The sequence below is a fragment of the Lissotriton vulgaris genome, chromosome 3_1 (assembly GCF_964263255.1).
Source record: "Lissotriton vulgaris chromosome 3_1, aLisVul1.2, whole genome shotgun sequence".
Lineage (NCBI taxonomy): Eukaryota > Metazoa > Chordata > Amphibia > Caudata > Salamandridae > Lissotriton > Lissotriton vulgaris.
In genome coordinates, this window is record NC_141689.1 from 228,146,411 (window position 1) to 228,168,731 (window position 22,321).

Below are 22,321 nucleotides of genomic sequence, written 5' to 3' on the forward strand. Positions count from 1 at the left end.
TTTGGCACTAAAGTCCTATAGTGGCAGCACTAGTGTCCCTAGGGTCAGGGAGAAATCTTGTGATGCTAGAAACCTGAGCAGGATAGTCCCTCCTTACCAGGATGGGGATGATATCCATAAATGGATCACTGCCTTGGATAGGGCCTGTAAAGTACAGATGGTCCTTCAAGGGCAGTGGGCAGCTATCCTGTGGATCTCCTTTGCTAGAAAAGGCAGAGAAAAACTTCTCACTGTCAAAGAGGAAGATACTGACAACTATGCAGTCTTGAGGAGTGCCCTCATAGATGGGTTTGGTTGGACCACTGAACAGTACAGGGTCAAATTCAGGGAAACACAATAGGCACACACACAAGACTGGGTTGACTTTGTAAACAGTGCTATTAAGGCTCTGGAAGACTGGCTTCATGGAAGTAATATGCATGACTATGAGTGATTGTACAATGTATTGAGGAGGGAGCACATCTTTAATAACTGTCCAAATCAGCAGCTGCACCAGTACCTGGTGGACTCTGATCTGACCTCTACCCAAGAATTGGGAAAGAAGGAAGACAAATGGGTCCATACCAGGGTGAAGCAGAAAAACAATGGTGATGGAGATGATCAGAAGAGGCAATATTCTTTTAAGGCCCAAGAGTAGGGTGGAGAAAAGGGTAAAGACAAAAAGGAGTTTTCACACGGTCCCCTCTGGGGGTGGGTGCTAAAACTTCTCTTCCTCTGGGTAGAAACCTTGGTGTTACCTATGTAAGGAAAAAGGCCACAGAGCAAGGGATGCCAATTGCTCTAAAGCTAACACCAAAGAAGCTACCACTACTGCCCCTAAGGCATCTAGGGCTAGATGTAGGTAAATTAGATTTACAGATTCATAAATACCGAATTTTATCGATTCGGTATTCATGAATCGGTAAATCTAATGTAGGTAATCATTCGCTATCAAATACCGAATGGGTAGGATTCGGTATTTACCGATTCGGAAATTACAGAATCAGTATTTGCCATTGATTCCTATGGGCCTTGAAGGCCATAGGAATCAATGGCAAATACTGATTCGGTAATCACCGAATCGGTAAAAATACCGAATTGCCAAGGGGGACAGGGTGTCACGTTGACACCCTGTAGCACCCCTGTTTCTGGCTTGTGTGCCATGTGACACATATACATGCCCTTAGTGCATGTATGTGTGCCACATGGCACACAAGCCAGAAGGGCATGCCTTAGGGTATGTATGTGTGCCACATGGCACAGGTGTACATGCACAGATGTGCATGTATACAGGAATTCATTATCAAGAGAAGGAAGGGCAAGATTTCTGCTCCAGACTCAAGTCTACCTCGGATGGGCCCCTACCCTCAAGAACACTGCATTGTCTGGCTCAAGTTCCTCTAGGACAGTTCCTTCACAGGGACTAGGATCATCGCCCTCAGGAGCCTGATCCTCACTGGGAGTCTGGGAAAGGATAATTCCTTACCCTTCCTGCTTCTTTACTTAGGAACTAGCTGATCATTTTTTTAGGATCTAGATCTCCTTCAGTGCCTAACTATTTGGCCTGAGCCCTAGAAACAGCAAATGCACTGGCAGAGATTCGCATATTCTCTGCATGTATCCTGAATGCCACCTCAGACCAGGTTGAAGTTTCTAAATCATTGCCCAACAAAAAGCCCACAGGTAGGTCTGGGGCAACCACAACTCTTTTAGGGCCAGTTACCCATCCCTGGATGAGATTTACAACTTCCAAGAATTGATCAGTCCTGACATTGCTTGCATTGGTCACTTGGTAAATTTGACCAAGTATAATTTGATCGGGAGACACATGGCTTTCTGCCGCCATGGTGACACTATCCACAGTGTCCCAAACTTTTGAGGTGATCGATTTCCCTACGGGGATAGACGCGTCTGTGAACAGACCTGGGAAGAACCATGCCAACAGAGATGGGCTCTCCAGATATTTCCACTTAGAAAATAAAGACTCAACTGGGTATGGTTAGCCTCATCTCCTTTATGTTGGGGAGGGAGGGGGGGTTGTGCAGGAAAGTGGGATCTGCTTTCATGGTTACCCCAACTTTTTGCTGGTGTCAGTATGTTTTTTGACTAGTTTGGCTGGGAACCTTCTACTCAGCACCCACGTCACTGTGCTTTCTCCTTATATTTTACATGGTAATTACTTTGGTACTTCCACAATTGGCTACTGTACGTCCCTATTATATGGTACTAAGGTACACAGGGCATAGGTACACCAGGGATCTCCCATTGGCTGCAGCTTGTATTATGCTACCTATGAGAGACCATTGAAACTGTGACTACAGTCCTGTCATTGCAGCCTGTCTAAGCTAGTGCTAGCACAACTTATGACAGAAATATGTTTCCATATAGCTGAGGTCACTACAGTTAAAACCTATAAGTCATCCCTAAGGAAGACCTTTCATTCTTAAAGACAGGGTGCTGGGTTATAGGTGTGCCGGTACCCGTGCATGAGCAGGACACCCCTACAAACCCCAAAGTTGATTCAACAGGCTTTGTAAGTGCGGTCAGCCATTTTGATATATATAGTGGCCATACGTCATTATGCGATGGCTAACTATATATTGGCTGTGCCGAACCTGGGCATGTTTGGTATCAAACATGTTTGGCTCATACCCCAACACCATTACTGGTACTATCTGATGCTTCCATTACCTGTGAAGTTGGTGCTCCTGGTTCGTTCTTTTTTTGTGGACAGTGGAGGACTATTGAGCTCCATACATCCAGCTCCCTGCACTCGGGCCGGTCTCCCTCCGCTGCCGCAAGCCTCCTGACACCTGGCGCGGCCACTGTGTGGGGGGACTACAGGTCCCAGCAGCCTTAGCCGCAGGAAGCGCCATGTGGCACACAGACATGCCCTAAGGGCGCAAAAGCCAGTTACAGGGGTGCAACAGGGTAGCATTGGTATTTGCTATTGAATCCTATGGGCTTCAAGGCCCATAGGATTCAATAGCAAATACCGATTCGGTATTTACCGAATTGGTAAATACCGAATCTTACCGATTCGGTAAATATTACCGAATTTTTATCTACATCTCATTTACCGATTCATAAATACCGAATCGGTAAAATTCGGTATTTATGAATCGGTAAATGAGATTTACCTACATCTGGCCCCTAAGTACCTAATGTGGGTTTGGCCCTAACCAAGGCCCTAATTACAACAGGGTAAACAACCCTGTAGAAATATTGTTCTTCCAACAAATATGCCCTTAGGGCATGTCTGTGTGCCACATGGCACAGGTGTACATGCACAGATGTGCATGTACACGAGAGTTCATAATTTACCATGCAATTGTATTGCATGGTAAACACCGAATTCTAAAGGCCCTGTAGCACTGTTAGAAGTGCTACCTACATCACAAAATACATTTTCGGTATTTTTACCGATTGGTAAATTTACCACATCGGTAAAATGTACAGAATCGGTAAATTTACCGATTCTGTAATTTCGGTAAATTTACCGATTCTGTAATTTTACCGATTCGGTAAAATTACCGATTCGGTAAAAATATAGAAAATGTACGTTTTTTTGCCCCTACATCTCCATAGCCCTTTACCGGTCGGAAACGGCCGCAAATCGGTATTTTCGGCCCTTTCTGACCGGTAAAGGGCTACCTACATCTGGCCCTTAGCTCTTAATCTTTAACAAGATTGTTTAAGAATGGGAAGGCGTAACACCTTGAGATCTGTCCCTGCACCTAAGCAAAAAGCAGCCGCTAATCCTCAGCTTCCTAGCTTAATGGCAATAGATCGCATGCTGCAAAAGACAATTGGTGTAGTGGCTAATGCAATAGAAAGTACAGAACGTCGTTTGTCACTGCCTGTGGGTTTTCTTCCTTCCTTGCCCCCCTCCAATATATCAATGTTTACCACCGATCCTGTAACCACATTAGCCGAAACCGGAGGCCCAATACCTGACAAACTTTTCCTGCAAAGACTGGAGGCCCTACAGGAGAAACCCTCAGTTCAAACCAACGGCGAAACCTCTAATACTAACATTGCTCCGCTGCCTGGTGAAAGTTTTAACCTAGAAAGCTCACCAAGTCCCCCCACAGATATTCCTCCCATTGCCCATATCGAGCAGATCATGAAGTCCTTTATATTGCCGGTCCTTGAGAAGGTAAAGGTTCTTTCCAAAAGGCTGGATAGCTTTGAACAAAGGACCCTTGATAACTTCTTTTCCGTAAAGGCACTAATTAAGCTGCATTCAAAAAATAGCCTTGCCGAACAGAAGTTGCAAGACCCGTCGCAGGCATGTAATGCTGCTTCTCCAAAACAAAAAGGTCCCCTAGGGATAACAGGTAACAAATATCCCCCAGTATCAACTATAAAAAAGGGGAGCAAAATATGTAAACATCTGACAACAAAAAGGGATAAGAGACCCAGAGATAGGGAACCCTCCCAACCCCAAACAGACAAAAATGTCCCCAGTAATGTAGCAGCTATAGAAGGTGAGGGTGGTAGCACCATTGTATCCACGCAGACTCATAAGGACAAAAATACTCCCAGTAAAGTAGCAAATGAGAGAATAAACTCGGCCCATAAATCGGGTAAAACAGACAGCGAACGGCCTAGTATTTCCCATATTGACTTGCTTCCTGCAAGTATGCCCTATGTAGTTGTTTTAGCAGGAGTTCCTCGGCTACTGCCTGGTAAAGCAGAATCATATTCTGAACTCAAAAACAAGACTACATATTGGCTAAATAACAACAGGCCTTTGCAGAGACAAATAGATGGAAAGGTTCTGTTCACAAGAAGAGTTGGCCAGGTGGGGACAAGAGCTAAAGATGTCCCAATCGACTGTATCCTAGTTAATTTTCGGGATACGCGCGCCGTAAATTTCATTTGCAACCATTATCATGAGCCCGACAATAGTGGAATAAGAGCACTTGGTTTGGGGCATTTTTATCCACAACAAGTGCCCCAGACCCAATGGCAGAACCATGGTCATCACTCCTGGGGAAGGTTTACTGATGATTACTTTACCCATCCCATTTTAAAACCACCCTTTAGTTCGATGTGTCAGAACATAGGCCTTAGTTCTTATCGGCCATGGTGGGGCTGTTGACACGATGGTTATAAACCCACTAGAAAACTGCCTGCTCTCTCTGTAGTACCTATGAGCTGCAGTACGAATAGTCATGAGGATAAGGGTTTTCCCTGTCCTCATGAATCATCTACTGCTCCCTCCTCTGGTTCACTGCACATGATTGTACCTGGAGGTCTAAGCCTGACTGCCTCTAGCGCACTGGTAGGGGTGGAGGGCGTAGCAAAGGAGTCTGGTTCCGAGTCAAGTCTGGGCACGCAGCGACCCCCAGTCGAGCAAGTGACAATCAATCACGATCTGAAAATTGTCAGCTGGAATATAGCGGGAATTTCCCGAAACTTAGAAGTACCTGAGTGGAACACCTTCGAGTCTTTTGGGATATGCATTTTCCAGGAGACCTGGTTTTTGGAACCACGATATAAGGTTGGTTACACGACCTACTTTGTTCCTGCTATTGTCTCACCCTCAGGGAGGGGTCGTCCATCTGGCGGCCTGCTTGCTTGGGTTAATATTTCACTGGGCTGGCAGATCACACACATAGTAACCAAGTCTCCTGACCCACAGAGGCTTTCATTGAAAGGGCCCCTTAGAGGGCAATCCCTGGAGATCTTTAATATTTATGTTAGAGGCCCCAATGGGGGCCTTTCTTCACCGACTCTAGGGGCCCTAGAAGGATGAACTTAGAATATGTAGTCCCAATGTCTATTTTTTGCTTGCCGGTGACTTTAATTGCTCTTATGAGCCCCTGGCAGCAGATGATATTTTGGGTACCATAGACGAGGATACCAGGAGAGGTATTCCACCTTTAACTGTAGCACCCATTAAGCGGTGGTCCCAACGAGCGGTACAATTAAATGCCCTCACATTGGAGTATGGGCTAAGGGCAGCAAATGGGAGAACAGTCTCTGACCCCTGCGGTGCTCACACGTTCAACAGGGTTGGCCATTCGTCCAGAATTGATTATATTCTGCTGACTTTAAGCTTTGGGCCTACCTGTTGGACATGGTAGTTTTACCATCTACGGACAGTGACCACAATCCACTCATTCTGTCCCTGTCTCCCATATGGAAAATGGATAAAGTTCTTCAGGAGCCTCATGTGTCGAGGCTGACAGGCGAAGTCTGTCCCTCGAATTGCGGGAGACGCCTGAAATGGGACAAGGTTGTCATCGATGAGGGGAAGGTATTAGAAATAGGGTCAATTTTGTCCAAAACTTTAATTAGGCTGAAGTCCAGTAGTATGAACACCCAGGAGGTATCTTCTCTCTTTTGCCACACTATTAAAACCTTGGGAGATCTCTTTATTATAGTCAGTTGAGATGGCAAAGTAGGGGAGCGGGGCCGTCCCAAGGGTAATCCAGGATGGTACTCTTACACTTGTCGGAGAGCAAAATGGGAATTAATCAATGCAGTCAAAACAAAGAAAATCGAGTTGATTAGTGTTGCTAGGAAGAGGTATAGGGCTGCTATTAGTGAGGACAAGAAAGGGTGGGAAGATCAGTTTTGGTGTGATCTGAAAGCGGCTAGTCTAGGGAGGGATCCTAGGGGTTTTTGGGACTTAGTGAGATCAAGGAACAGGACCTCAGACTTACTTATCACATGTAATATTCCTGAGGCATCATGGTTTGAGCACTTCTCCGACTTTATACTACCACTGTGGAAGATGGGTTGGGTCCCTTTTCTCTACCACCATTAGGCACCCCAGGGCTGAGGGAGGGCTTAGCATTTACTGTTAAAGAAGTGGAGAATGCCATCAAATCCCTTGTACCTAATAAAGCCGCAGGACCGGATGGTATACCGGGAGATCTGCTTCGCCTTAACTTGTCAGATTGGGGGATTCTTATTGCATCATTGCTTAATGCTACCTATCATGGTGCCACACTCCTAGAATCCTGGATGGGTGCTGAGGTTGTCCCAATCTTTAAAAAAGGGGGACGGGACGACCCAGCAAATAACCGGCCCATAAGCCGAATTGATTCATCGCAAAAAGTCGAAGGGAAGGTAGTCCTTGGGAGGGTACTCCCGTGGGCAGAAGAAAAGAGGATCCTGTCTGACTTCCAAGCAGGCTTTAGGTCGGGCACCGGGACCATTGAGCAGTCGTTTCGACTGCTGATGTTATATTGGAAGGTGGTTGTACTGGGCAAAGGCAGTCTGTATCTCGCGTTCATCGATTTGCGGAATGCCTTTGACCTAGTGCCCCGGGGGTGTCTATGGAGGGTATTGTTTGATTTGGGAATGCCTTCATATTTACTGTCACTAATAATTAAGCTCCACACTGAAAATTTTGCACAGGTCCGGTGGGGCAATCAGGGCCAAAAACCGCTCGAATAACAGTAAATAGAGGTGTCCGCCAGGGGTGCGTCCTTGCCCTCACTCTGTTCTCATTATATGTGAACGGAGTGGTGGAGCATCTTTTGAAAAATCCTGTTGACGCACCTTCCCTGGCGGGGAGGAGAATACCCTCTGTATTATTTGCAGATGACACCCTTTTGATTTCTAAATCCCAGGTTGGTCTGCAGAGCCTCCTAGACAACTTCCAATATTTTTGTGAGACTAGGGGTCTAAAGATCAATACTGAAAAAACAAAATATTTGGTTCTGAACCCTCCAAAAAAACTTGGGCGGCCGCCAGTACTGAATATGGTAACCCTTGAAAGAGTTAAGGAGTTTGACTACTTAGGTATCCGCCTCTCTGACATCATGAGATGGAACAGTCAGCTCCAAAAAATGATATTAAGTCACAAAAGGGTGGTGGGGGCTCTCCTTAAGGAACAGAGTTTATCCACTTTTAAACCTATTGCCCCGTTGCTAGATATTTATATGGCAAGAGGCGTTAGTGCGGCGCTATACAGGGCAGAGCTCTGGGGAGCACAGAATGTAGATCAGCTATCCTGTTCAGAAAACAAATTCTTGAAGGACTTAATGTGTCTCCCCAATAGTACCCCTACTCTCCCACTGTGCCTGGACATGGGCTGTCGTTCAATTAAAGACCAGGCTAGACTGAGACCCCTTCTTCTCTGGGCCCGCATTTGGAGGGTCCCTGAACTTGACAGCTATGCAGAGGGGCTGAAGGAAATACTATCTTTGTCTGGCTGGTCAAAAAGAAGGTGGTTAATGGATGTAAAGCACTTGCTAGGTGAGTTGGGTCTTGGAGAGGCTTGGCAGTCTAGGTTTGCCCCTCCCAAGTCAGCTCTAAAAAGAGTGTACTGGAATTGGGTAACGAGTAGGAGAAACATTGCTCCCAATTTATGTAAATCCGCTGGAGAATTTTTAATAGTGAAGGATGTAGCCCTCCGGGAACCCTATCTTGACATTATTTTAATACCTAGAGATAGGGCTTTATATTTTAAATTCAGAATAGGCATCCTCCCCGTGGGAGAACTGACTGCACGCTGGAAGATCCCGGCACAAACTGTATCTACCTGCCCTTTTTGCCCTTCTAGGATTGAGTCGGTGCCCCACCTTTTCTTTGAATGCCCCGTCTATAAAGCTCCCCGCACTAGGTGGCTAAAACCCTTGAGCAAAAGGTTGGGCACCAGACATTATAGTGTGGCTTTGAGAATCTTGAAGTCTGATACATGGCCCCTATTTGTCTGTGGTATAGCAAAGTTCTTAGCATCGGCGTGGATGATTAGGTCAAAAAGGCTAATGTATATTGTTTAATCTAGGTCATCTTGTTAGACCATTTTATGTAATTTATTGCCGCCATTTGTATTGTATTTGGTATGATTGTATTTTATGGCTAGGCTTTTATCTTTTTAACCCTACTCTAATGTATATGTACTGCTTTTTAAGATATTTGTATATCGAAATAAAGCCAATTTGACTGACTGACTGACTAGTTTGACTGGGAACCTGCTACTCAGCACCCAAGTCACTGTGCTTTCTCCTTAAATTTTACATGGTAATTACTTTGGTACTTCCACAATTGGCTAACGTACGTCCCTATTATATGGTACTAAGGTACACAGGGCATAGGTACACCAGGGATCTCCCATTGGCTGCAGCTTGTATTATGCCACCTATGAGAGACCATTGAAACTGTGACTACAGTCCTGGTATTGCAGCCTGTCTAAGCTTGTGCTAGCACAACTTATGACAGAAATACGTTTCTATATAGCTGAGGTCACTACAGTTAAAACCTATAAGTCACCCCTAAGGAAGACCTTTCAATCTTAAAGACAGGGTCCTGGGTTATAAGTGTGCGGGTACCCCTGCATGAGCAGGACACCCCTACAAACCCCAAAGTCGATTCAACAGGCTTTGTAAGTGCGGTCAGCCATTTTGATATATATAGTGGCCATGCCTCATGGGCATGTTTGGTATCAAACATGTTTGGATCATACCCCAACACCATTACTGGTGTTGGAGATATGATTCCATGCACCCATTCTGAGAATCCCCAAGTAGCAAGCTAGTAATGCTGCCGACCCAGAAATGCTTCTGCCTTCCTGCTGCTGAGCTGAGCTTGAGATGGGGAAGGTAGAACAATAGGTTTCCTGTCACAGATGTAACCACCTCCCATATGTGACTTAGTGAATTGGGCTGGGGTGGGTGCACTTGCCAGTGCCAACAGACTGCTTTGAAAGGCACATTTGGTGCCCTCCTTACCTACTCTTGTTAGAACCAGTTTTGGGAGCCCTTGGATCCTGCTCTGGCGTGTAACTGGATAAAGGACATGGGAGTATCCTTGCATCCATCTAGCCACTCAAATGGGAGGGACCCCTGACTCGTCCTAACTCCTTTCTTAGGGTATAACATGGCTTACCTGTGGGTGGCTCCTCTGATTCATTGTGGGACCAGCCTCAAGCCTGAAGCTACTTCATTCTTTGACCATCTGAACACTTAGACTTCGCTGGACTTAGCCTGGAACCAAGACTGCATCAGGGAAGACTACTGCTGCTCCTAGTTTCGCTATTCTGCCAATTTTCTTCATTGTGTGTGTCTGTGCTTCTTCCAGGATCTTCAACGGACCAGTGGGCATCAAGAACACTCAAAGTAATTTCACTTAGGTTGAATTAATCACACCCCTGCACCTGCAGGCACCGCAACTTGGCTGACCAGTCTTCCTCTCCTGATTTCTCACGGACTTCGAAAGGCTCAGTAACACAGGTGGTTGTTCTTCAAATCCATCAAGGCCTGACCTATCCTCTCTGCAATAATGAGGTCAGTATCCATCATTGGAACTGTTGGGATTGAATCCCTGTGCACTGCGTAAACTTGCCGTTGCCAAGGACTGTTGCCTCTGCACTCCAGAGATCTTCGGGCAACAAGTAGACCCAGCCTTCAGGATCTCTTCCTGCCAAGATCTTTGTGCTCACCACATCCTCTGCACAGTGGGCCTTAGTTTTAGTGAGCTGCTCAAGGTCCTCTTGCGACTCCTGTGCCTGTGGCCTGTGGGTCCTCTTGAGGGTCTTCTCTTTCTGCAGTGGGCTCCCCTGCTTGCTTGGTGCCAGCTGTGACTCTTCTGCTGTTGGTGAGTCCCTTGGACCTTGCTGGTCCCAATATTGCTCCTTCATCTTTTTCTACATTTGTTGCTGCTGCCAAGGCTTGTTGGTGCTCCAGCCAGACACTGAGCCCCTGGTTCTTTACTTCTGATGTGAGACAGCTCGTGAACAGATCCTGGTCTTCCTCAGCATCACTTGGCCCTCCCAGCTGCAGCAACAATATCACAATCATCCCTCCTGCATCTTCTGTCATCAGTGGTCATTGCTCTTCCTTGCCTCCTGGTCTCCTACGACTGGCATAGACTCTGTCCTCTCTGCTTGCAGGTTCTTCTCTTGAAGAATCCACTCTTGGATTCCATGGACTCTTACACAGTCTTCACCAGAGGCAACTTTTCTCAAGTCCTCCACTGTAGCCTACAGCAGTTTCCGACATCACTTTGCACCTAGGCTTCCCTGGTTTAGGTAACCTGGTTCCTGGGGTATCCAAGGGGGTTGACTCACCAACCTTCTGTCTTCTACTGGGTTTCTCCAGGTTTCCTTGGGAAGGGTCCTTCTTCTTCAAAACTGCAACTATGACTTTCCTATTGACTTCTATTGAGTACGCAGTTGTATTTCTACTGTGCACACAACCTCCGTGGGATTCCTTGATACTTACCTTAGGTGGTTCAATGCGTCCCCCGCTCTTCTGAGTCTCCTGGTCCAAGTCCCGTCTTCAGTCGCAGTTCACATTGCACTTTCTTAGTATATGGTTAGGTAACCCCTGAAAACCACTGTGTATTGTGCTTACTTACCTGTTTACAATTGAAATATTGTGTATATTTGTGTTGATATCTCCAGGTAGTAGATATGCCAATGTGTTAGTGAGTGTTGTATAATAAATAGACATATTTTTATAAATACACTGCGTGGTTCTTTTTATTTAATCTACACTACATGATTAGATCTGGTAAAACGAGTTGCTAAACACTACTTCTGGACTAGGCCTGAAGGTTTTTCTCCACAGCTACCACTTCCTATGGTTGTCTAAGACCACTAAAATCACCATAAGCGTTGCCTGTATTAGTGCAAGGTGCTTCACTTAAATAAGTGTGCACCATATACTAAGCCAGCCTCCTACAATCTTCAAGGCTGTTTTTTTGTTAAAGGCGAGCACAGATCATCAGAGTGAGCCATGACATATGCGTGTTCACGGTTCATGGTCTTGTTGGATTAGGAGGGGTGCCCAAAGAGGTACCTTCACAGTGGCTGAAGGCTAGTGCCTTCACCGGGATTTAAGCAGCACAAGTGCTGTGGTAGCAGCATACTGTGTAGTTATCAGTTGTAGTGAACTGGACCTTTTTACCCTCTGTCTATGGAGTGAGGCCTACAGGCTCACTCACCTTTTTAAATGTTTTGCTGCTGTGTTCTTAACTCATCCTTGGCATACATCAGGTAAGATGTGGAGTGCTGCGCAACGCAGGGTTAGTGACCCTGCTTTGGACGCATAGCGCATATATGACTGGGAAGTGTGCAGTGCAAGGATGGAGCAGTACCGTGAAGTGCATGTGGGGTTAGTACATGAGCTAGGTGTATGTATGCCTGAGAGGGATACATTACATGAGAGATGTCGTGCTGTGCAGTGCGAGCATTGTGAAAGCATGTGCTGGGTGGGTGTGTGCTTGAGTGAAGTACCATACATGAAGGGTGAAGTGTTGTGCAGCACATACAAAGTGAGTGTGTGTGCTGGCAGTGTGCGTGTACGTAAATAACATACCCTGGTTAAAGATGGAAAAGCTTCAGTGCTGAATAGTGCACGGACATTGAGTGTGTGTACTGAATGCATGCGTACATGCAAGTGTACTATGTATGGAGTTAACAGTGCTGAACCCAAATTGTGCTGTAATTGTAAACTGAGTGAGTGTGCCTTCAATGGTACCCTAGGTTTAACTTTGGAAGCACAGGCTTGCCTGTTAAAGACATGAAGAGGATAGGAATCTCTGCAGACAGATTGGTGCATTGCTGATGTTCTGTGACCTATGCGGGAACACACTGGAGGAAAAAGGAAGACACTTCATAAGTCTGCTCTTTGATTCAGTGCCAGATCAGTAGGATGGTCCCTAGACACATCTCAGGAAGGGAGATGAGGGTGATAAGGGAATAATAAAAAAAATAGGTTTGGCGTTTTAGGATTCACCTTTAGATGCACATATCTCTGTGGCTGGCATCCAGGTGTGAACTTTGGTCACATTCCCTAGAATCGTGTTGTAGAAAATCAGCGATGGAGCCATGCCTGCTGTGACCAGCATCTTTCATGATGGAAGATGGAAAGGAGAAGTGTCCATGTCAAAAAAGCAGAACGCTCAAAATAAAACTTCACAGACCCTGACCCCGAATCACATTAGGTGTCTGGAAAAGCATTATAAGAAGGGAAGGTATTGTCCCCAAAAATGAGTCATCTGCCAAGTAGCCAGACTGCCTCTGTGAGAAGGGCAAGCTCTGCAAGACTTCTGCATGTGATCAGGACTGAAGGCCAGGGCTTGCTAGTCTCCCTGGTGGGTGAGGGAACATCACCCAGTGGAACCAAGTGTCTCAGAACATGAGGTAAGAGCCCCTGTACTTATTCTCAAAATGGCTTTGAGGTAGATGTAACTTCAAAAGAACTTTAGAAGTGCACAACACCTCCATTCAATCCCAGCCCTAGCTCCATACCCCAGAAAGTGGCAAATGAGCCCTTTGTGTGAGGGCAGGAGCCAGCTTATACAAATGTAAGTGTACCCCATCTCCCTCTCTCCCAGCCAAGAAAGACAATTCAGTATGCAGATGCAACCCTGTAATACCCAACCGTTCCTGTGTGATGGCTGTCTAGAACGTATGCACAAAGCCTAGCTGTGGATTGGAGTCAGGCTGAAAAGCACAAAGAGTCAGTAGTATTTAGAAATGCCTACTTTCTAAAAGTACATGTGTGGGCAATAAACACACCTCTTTACAACTATACTCAGTTAATTAATAACTAAACAGATCAGTGTGCTTCAGCTGACAGTGTGTACCTGTTCACACCACAAGGCAAAATCATGAAATACGACCAGTTGTCGTTGGTCGCTGGACTCAGTTGTGCACTACTAAAAATGATTTACTTTCACTTTTTTAAGGCAATACTCAAAATATAAATCAACTTGTTTTAATCACGCAATCCTTGGCGTAGTTTCTTCCTATTTATTTGCCTCTACCTCCTGTATTTTTGATGCTGAGCTGGATTTCAATTTAGCTTTTTTAGATGCTTTGGGCACTTTTGCCACTGCTGATCAGTGTCAAAGTGCAAGTGCTTCCTGTATAAATTGTTATTGTGATTGGTTATCCATGATTGGCATATTTGTATTACCAAGAAGTCCCTAGTCAAGTGCACTGAGAGTGCCAGGGCTGGTGATTCAAATGCTACTAGTGGGCCTGCAGCACTGATTGTGCCACCCACATGAGTAGCCCTAAAATGGTGTCTCAGGCCTGCCACCGCAGTGCCTGTGTGCAGTCTGTGAACTGCCATGTCCTCCTGGTCAGTGTCCCCACTGACCAGGCCTAGCCCTTCCCTTTCTGTGCACATTGGTCACCCCTATGGATGGCCCAAGGAACCCCCTTGGGCAGGGTGCAGTGTATGTGAAAGGTGGGTCATGAACTAGTGCAGTTGACATGCAGTGGTAGTGAATTACAGCCATTTTAGTTTTTCACTATTGTAAGGCTATCTTGCCCCATAGGCTATCATAGGGAATGCTGGCTACCAGTATATCTTCCCATAGGAGCACGATAGGACATAAAAGTATGGAATCCCTGAACTCAGAATTTAATAACACACCTTTTAGAAAAGGTTGTTTTTAAGTCCTGTGTTTGAGAACAGCACTTTTAGAAAGTTGCTGTTCTCTTGACTGACATTTCTGTGTGCCTTAGATTGTTTGTGCATTGACTGTCTGGTTTGTGAGTGACATGGGCTGGGTGGCTCCTAGAGGCTGAGTGGGCCATCCCTGGGCTGAATAGCTCCATCTGCATCTAGCGTGGTGGGAGGGGGTAGCACCTGGGCCTGCATAGGGCTGTGCCTGCCTTCCACAATACTGGCTCCACCTCCTGCTGGGTGGCTGATGGCCCTGCCCCTCTCTCTGAAAGGAAAGGAGAGGCCAGGAAAACAAAGTGTTCAAGGAACACTCAGAACTGGTTCAGACTGGGCTTAGAGCACTCCTGCACAAAGAGAACAAATACTTTTATGGGTATAAGTACAGGACCCCTGACTACAGAAAATTAGATCATCCTGGAATCAAGAAGGAACCTCAGCCAAGGAGAAGGCTGAAAATGAAGAAAGAATGCTTTCCTGCTGTTGCTCTGCTGGACTGACCTGCTGTTGCTCTGCTGCTAAGGAGAGGGGCAGGACTTTGCTTTGTGCTGTGTCCCCTTGCTTGAAGGAATCTCCAAGAGCCTGAGAAGAGCTCACTCCCTGTTAAGAAGACCCAGGAACAAAAGGACTTCACCCCCAGCATCCCTGAACTCTGCTGAGAGAGTTCTGTCCTTCCTGGCGTGCTTGGCCCATGTGTGGTCCCTCTGGAAGTTGTACCTGTTTTGGGAAGCTGGAAACCAAGATTTAAAGAATTTTCTCCAAAGTTTATCGCATCGCTCACTGGCTGAGCGCATCCCCGTCAGTGCGAGGAAATTCCCGCCGCCGCGAGGGTCGAGATCGTCACAGCGCCTGTTGCCGCTGCCAGAGTCAGTGCATCCTTAGTTTGCGGGACGCACCAGTCTGATGCGGGAAGATTACCATTGCTGCGAGTATCGTCGCAGAGCCTGTCATCACTGGGTGAGATCGTCGCACTGCTTGCTTGCGGACCGCATCACGTTGCTGCGAGGGTCGTCGCAGAGCCATCGCATCGAGGGGCTGCGAGAGTAGAAGATCATCACTCAGCAGCGCATCGTCGCCGCACTGGAGATCGTCGCCGCCCCGAAGATTGTCGCATCGTACCTTTTGCGAGCCGCTTTCCGGAAACCTGTGCACCGGAATATTCGCAAGGTATCGCATCCCTCCTCATACAGACCGGAGTCACTGCAACACGCCCGCTACGTCCAGCGAGGTTGTCGCATTGCCTCCCCAGGGTCTCAGGAGTGACACATCGCTTCCTTTTCAACTATACAGCTTTCCCTTGGAACTTTTGTCGCATCTAAAGGTACTGTTGGCTAAAACGTGACGCAACTGTGGATTATTTTAATGCAACCTTAAGAACTCATTGGCAACCATATTCTTGAAATGTGTATGTTGGATTTTTGTCGTTTTGGTCTTGTGTAGTATAGATTAAAATACCTTTATTTTTCTAAACTGTTGTGGAGTCAGTTTGTGGTGTTTTCCCTGTGTTACTGTGAGTATTGGTACAAATACTTTACACATTGCCTTTGATAAGCCTGACTGCTCGTGCCAAGCTCCCAAGGGGGTGAGCAGGGGTTATCTACAGAGTGTATCCTCCATACCCTGACTAGAAGCAAGGGTCCCTATTTGGACAGTGGTACCTAACTCTGCCAACTAGAGACCCCCAGTTCTAACAACTTGAAAAAACACTCTCTTTTTCAATTTAATGTGTACAAGTAGGTGCGAAGTGACGTCGGAAACAGCTGTAGGCTACAGTGGAGGACTTGAGAAAAGTTGCCTCTGGCGAAGACTGTGTAAGAGTCCCTGGAATCCAAGAGTTGATTCTTCAAGAGAAGAACCAGCAAACAAAGAGGACAGAGTCTATGCCAGTCGGAGGAGACCAGGAGGCAAGGAAGAGCAATGACCACCGATGACAGAAGATGCAGGAGGGATGACTGTGATATTGTTGCTGCAGCTGGTTTTTCATCATGAATTTCTGTTAAATATATTGAAATGTGATATAACGCAATCAACAGTAGAATTATTAATGACATATCTTTTTGAGAATTGTTGCGTTATGTATCAGGATTTCAAATGTATCTTTGTGATAATTACCTTGTACACATTAAATTGAAAAAGAAAGTGTTTTTCAAGTTGACATATATTTTGAGTATTGCCTTAAAAAAGTGAAAGTAAATCTTTCCTTCGCACACAAACAAGCTCCCTCCAACACCCCCAGGGAACAGTCAGTTTGACAGTTAGAAAAGCCCGGAAACTAGAGATGAAAATGGGAGCAAAAGCTTCTGTGACAACACCGGGAAACTCCTTCCAACTCCTTTTCTGTACTCTTCAAGTTGGGACAAGTCTGTGGGAAGACCCAGTATTATTAAGTCATGCCCTTAACCTCAACCAGCTGCGTCGTAGGCAGGAGATGATGTAGCTTTAGTGCTAAAGCCTTCGACCTAAATGCTGGGGAACCGGTATCGAGTCTCGGCAGGGATGCTCAACATTCTGTGATTTTGGACAAATCACTTAATCTCCCTGAGCCTAACAAAAATGAATGTGTCTGTCTGTAACACAACTGGTGCTCATGTAAAGATCACTGATATCTTCGGATCAAGTTTGGCTATATAAAACTCTGGAAAAAGACAAAATCCATTCAGCTGCATTTGCAGCCTGCCAGGTGCCTTGCCTGCAACATCAGCCTACAACTGCATTGTTTTGTAAGGGAGCACAGAGGTTCACCCTTATAAAACATGTATTTCTGGATGTATGTTCCTAGTCCATTGCAGAACTGCTGCTTGTTTCCTTAAGGGAGCCCATCCCTTGCTGTGAGTCGACTGTTACGGAGCAGCGTAAGGCAAAATTATCCCCCCTTGAAGAATGTGGTGGAGGGCCACTGAGACCTTTTATTTTACATATATTCATATGTCATAGGCTGAATGAGGGTCCCCAAGAGGGTGCCAACCCCTTCTCCGGAGGGGATGGGCACAGCCAGGTTGCTGTTTGGAAGACTGAGGGGCAGATTTACTTATGTCATGCAACGCAACACAGCAAGACAACTTGCTGCGTTGCGTGACAGGTAGAGCGTAGAAATGTGCCATATATACAAAGATATGATGCATTCCTACTCTCTCCCTGCACTAACGCGCTGTTGCTAGCTAGTGCCAAGACAGGCACCCTTGTGCCATGTTAAAATGGCACCTGCATTACAGGCAGGGTCATTTTGGGCAGGAACCGTTCCTGCACCAAACAATCCGCAGAGGCATTTTGCTCTTTCCACATGTGCTGCAAACTGGAAAGAGGATTTATCGATAAGGTAATAAAGATATTTCTCCTTGTTACACCTCACTTGGGAAGGTGTACCATTTGACGCAATCCCAGGTTTACTGACCTTAGTAAATCTACGACTGTGTCAAAATCCATGAGTGGATGCACGAGAACACCCTTGTTCCACTCATGGAGTGCGTTCTCAATGCACAGCAAGGAGGTGATTTGAGCAGTGCTTTGCGTGGTTTAGGAAGTTCCGTTAAGGGCTTGCATTACCTTGCGTTGCCTTCCGTGATGCAAGGTAATGTAAGCCATGCAATGCAGCAAGACTGTGGTGTTTGCTTGGTGACATTTTCACTTGAGAACAACGGTTTCACATTGTTTTCGCCATTAGAGGATTCCATGAAGACATTACTGTAGTTTGCTACAGTCTTTCGACAACATTTGATGGAATCCATTAACCTCATAGGAGCATCGAACGATCAGGGCCCAGTGCTGAACGTTCGAAAAACGAATGCTGGCCCGTCGGCCAACGGTCATGCGCAGCACTGGCAAGGTAGTGCTCGCGACGACCGTTGGCCGACGGCAGCACTTAAGGGGTTAAAAAACGTATTTGTAAAAATATTCTGAAGAACAAACATCGAGGGATATTGAGGATGTAGCCTTATGGCTAGAGCTGCTGAATGTGGAGCTGGGGAACAGGGTTCAACCCCTGGTGTCGGCTCCGCATGCTGTGGTTCTGGACAAATCACGTAATCTTCCTGCGCATACCAAAATATGAATGTGTAATGTAACTGGTGCTCATGTTAAAGCTCTCCAATACCTTCTGGTCGAGTTCGCGCTGTATAATCTGCAACAAAAAAGGAGGCTTCTGCGTGCCACAATGTGCATGCTTCAAGGTCACGTTGTGTCGTTTGTTTTTACAGCAGGAGATGTCAGAGAATCGCAAATTTGTCGAGAATATGCAATCAGACTAATCCACCTGCGAGTCTCTCGCGCGGATACTGACTGCTCCCGGCGCACTCACGACCCAGCAAGCCGTCCTCCCTGTGGCGCAGTTCATTTGTTTCAAGATCAGTTAGTGTATCTGACTGGACTCCTAAATTAGAGCTTTAATCAGTAAACACCGAGCGGCCGGGTCTTATCTCTGAACGTGCGGGGATTATCTGACGCACAGAGCGTCCACTCCCAGGCAGATACTTAACGCCTGGGATAATAGTCTGGCACGCCCGATGCCAAATACCAGCGGTGATGGGCAACGCTTCTAACGCAGACCCCAAGAATGAGGGGGAGCGCCAGGTTTGCTAAAAGAAAAAGAAACGCATTATCTTTTTCGGATTAATCCATTCAACTGGCTTTTCAAGTGATACAGGAGGGAGATTTGCGTCTGGCGAACTTTCTCACACATCACTTCGGCCCCCAAACGCCGCCTAATAACCTCACATCCCCGCATACGGACCCCTCGCCAGCTTAACCCGTGTTTATTTTTATGACATTAACAGCTACATCCAGTGAGCATTTTAGTGTGCGCGCGTCGTGCCATGCTGCACTTGCGTCACGTGACCTTCTAAATGGCTCTGTTATTTCACGAGATCGCCCGCTGTCAGCGATCAGCCGCGTTATGAAAAGTGCAGTTTCATTTGTGCGCCACCAAGGGAGACGGGCCTTTCAAGCCGCAGAGGCGCGTACATTATGCGCTCAGCGATCCCCCATTGTAAGACGCCGCCTAGAAGCTGGCTGGCACTGCGCCAGGCACTCCTTTGGAAGCGGCCGGCTGTGCGAAGGCCGGCATAGAAAAATAAAAATGCTTTTGGTAGCGCTGTCAGTTGACACTGGTGTAAGAACCAAGAACTCTTTCATCCAGTGACGTCGATCACTATATACATTGCTCAAATTGTAGCCCGGCGCAGTATAATAAAGATGGAAGAAAGATGTATATACCACAGTATTGTGGTGTAAAAATGCCAGTCTGACATGTTCGTTCTGTTAAAAGGCAAATAATAAAACATCGTCACATACTCTGCACAGGTTAAGATACATAGAGGCATACTAGAATGTCGTGATTTTTTTCTCCAAAAAAGCTTGTACATCTAAAACTTGCCCTGTAACGCGTATAATGAGCAGCTACTTCCTGCTTTAAAATATTTAAAAAAAGAAAATGTATAAATGTTTTTCAGGAAGGCAAAAGTCTACGGATATTTTAACAGCTTCTTTTTTTTTATTTAAAACTTTTTTATTAAAATATAAAAAGAATATACATTTGGCATTTTTATATACAGTACAAATGTGGTACGTTTCGCCTTTATGTGCTCCCTCCCAAAGAGAGAGGGGAAAGGAAGAAAAAGAAGAAGGGAGGGGGGGTTAGTTGTGTGTCCTTGATTGCCCTCTTGTCAGCTGTGTGTCTAGGAGCTCCCACATCTCTTCTTTTGAGTTATGTTCCTTTGAGAATTTTCCCATTATGTTGTCCACTCCTCTGAGAAAAGTGACCCAATTTATCCACGTTTTAAAATTGGCTTTGGCCGTGTTCTTCCAGTTTGTTAGGATTCTTTTTAGGGCCGCTGTGAGCATTAGGTCTAGTAGGTCTCTTTCCTCTTTGCTGTTCAGGTCAGCTGTCATGTGTTCTGTGGCCAGGCTTACAAAGCTGATTGTTAAGTCTTTGTTGAACATTTCGTTTAGGAAGTCATTCACTTTCATCCAAAATTTCCTGACCTTGGTGCAGTTGAAGATGAGGTGTTCTAAATTTCCTTCTCCTCTTCCGCAGTTCCAGCAGGTGTTTGATTCCGTGATGCCAATTTTGTGGAGTCTTGATGGTGTCCAGAAAGCTCTGTGGAGGAGCCAGAATTTTGTCTGGGCTAGTTGTGGGGTTATCTTGTTTGTCGATGCCGAGCGCCAGAGTTTGCGTCGCTCGTTGTCGCTTAGCTGCCTTCCCAGGAGTTCTTCCCATGTGTTCGTTGTTTTCTTGTTCAGTGACGATGTGGATGGGTTGAGGAGCTTATATATCTTCGCCGTTTGGTGGCCTGTCGAGTTTAAGGTTTGCATGTATTTGATGATAGTCGGTTCTTCCTTTCTTAGGTTTGCTTTTGTTATGGCTGTTTTGATTTCCAGAAAGGTGTAGAGTTCCCGGTTCGGGAGTTCGTGTAGTTGTTGCAGGTTTAGGAATGTTAGTGGTGACTGTTTGGTTTCCAGCTGGTTTGGAACGCTTATTCCTTTCTTTATCCACTTATCATTGTGCATTGATGCTCCTTGGTACGTTATCTTTGTGTTGAACCAGATCGACTCCCATGTCGTGCCCCTCAGTTTCTGTGACACACGCTTGTCTATTTTCATCAGAGCCTCTTTTGTGTGTCGCAGTATCGGGTTAGTTCTTTGGGGGTGTCTGTTCGCGGTGAGGAGCGCTATGGGGTTTAGCCCCCCTAGGATGTTCCTTTCCACCTCTAGCCAAACAGGTTCGTAGATTTGGGTGTTGTCTAGCCAGAAAATGCCTTGCCTTGCTAGGCAGGCTATTTGAAAGTTTTGCAGTTCGCTAGGTTGAGTCCTCCAAGGTCTTTCGTTAGTCTCAGCTTCTGTAGGCTGATTCTAGGTTTTTTGTTTCTCCATATGAAGTTGTTTATGAGCTTGTCCAGTTTTTTGTGGAATGGGTCAGACATCAGGAGCGGTAGCATGCTGAGTGTGTAGTTTATGGCCGGTGTTACCATCATTTTTATTGTTTCGATCCTTCCCCACCAGCTATGTATTTGGGTGACCATAGATCAAGTCTTTCCTTTATCTTCTTCAGGGTTGACTTCTCGATGTGTTCCAGTGTGGATGCCAGGTCTCTCCCGAAGAGCAGGCCTAGGTACTTGAGCGGTTTCGTCTGCCATGTCAGTCCTGAGTTCCCTAGCACCTCTCTGGTAGTGTGGATGTTCATTGGTTTACATTCCGATTTGTCCTTATTGAGCTTGTATCCAGAGGCTTCCGCATATTCTCCTATCGTGTCCATGAGTGCTTTAATCGACGTAGACGGGTTGGTGGTTGTGATGAGGATGTCATCCGCGTAGGCCGCCAGTTTGACGTTTTTTTCTTTGATTTTAACGCCTGCTATTTCGTTGTTGTCCCTTATTCTGGCTAGTAGAGGTTCTAGCGCTAGAAGGAAGAGTCTGGGTGAGAGGGGGCAGCCTTGCCTGGTGCCTCTACCCAGTGTGAGTGCCTCTGATGTGCTGCCATTAACTACCACCTTCTCTTTTGGTTCGTTGTACAGGGCCATCGCCATAGATCTGTATTTGGTCCCCAGCCCGAATTTGCTCATACAGTTGTTTAGGAAAGGCTAGGAGACTCTGTCGAACGCCTTCTCTGCGTCTAGTGCTATCATCACCGCTTGTTCACTGCTGTGTGTTGTGTGGTTAATGAGATGGCAGAGCAGGCGTGTGTTGTCCTGCGATAATCTGTTATTGATGTAGCCTACTTGCGAGTTATGGATGAGGTTTGGCAGGACTTTGTTCAGTCTGTTGGCCAGTATCTTGCGTAGATTTTGCAGTCCACATTTATGAGTGAGATCGGTCTGTAGTTCTGCGGGTATTGTGGGTCTTTCCCCTCTTTGGGGATTATTGTGATGTTGGCCTCGCCCATGGATTCGGTCATCTTGCCTCTCTGTATGCAGTGAGAGTAAGTCCCCGCCATTAGTGGTATTAGTTGTTGGCTGAAGGTCTTGTAGA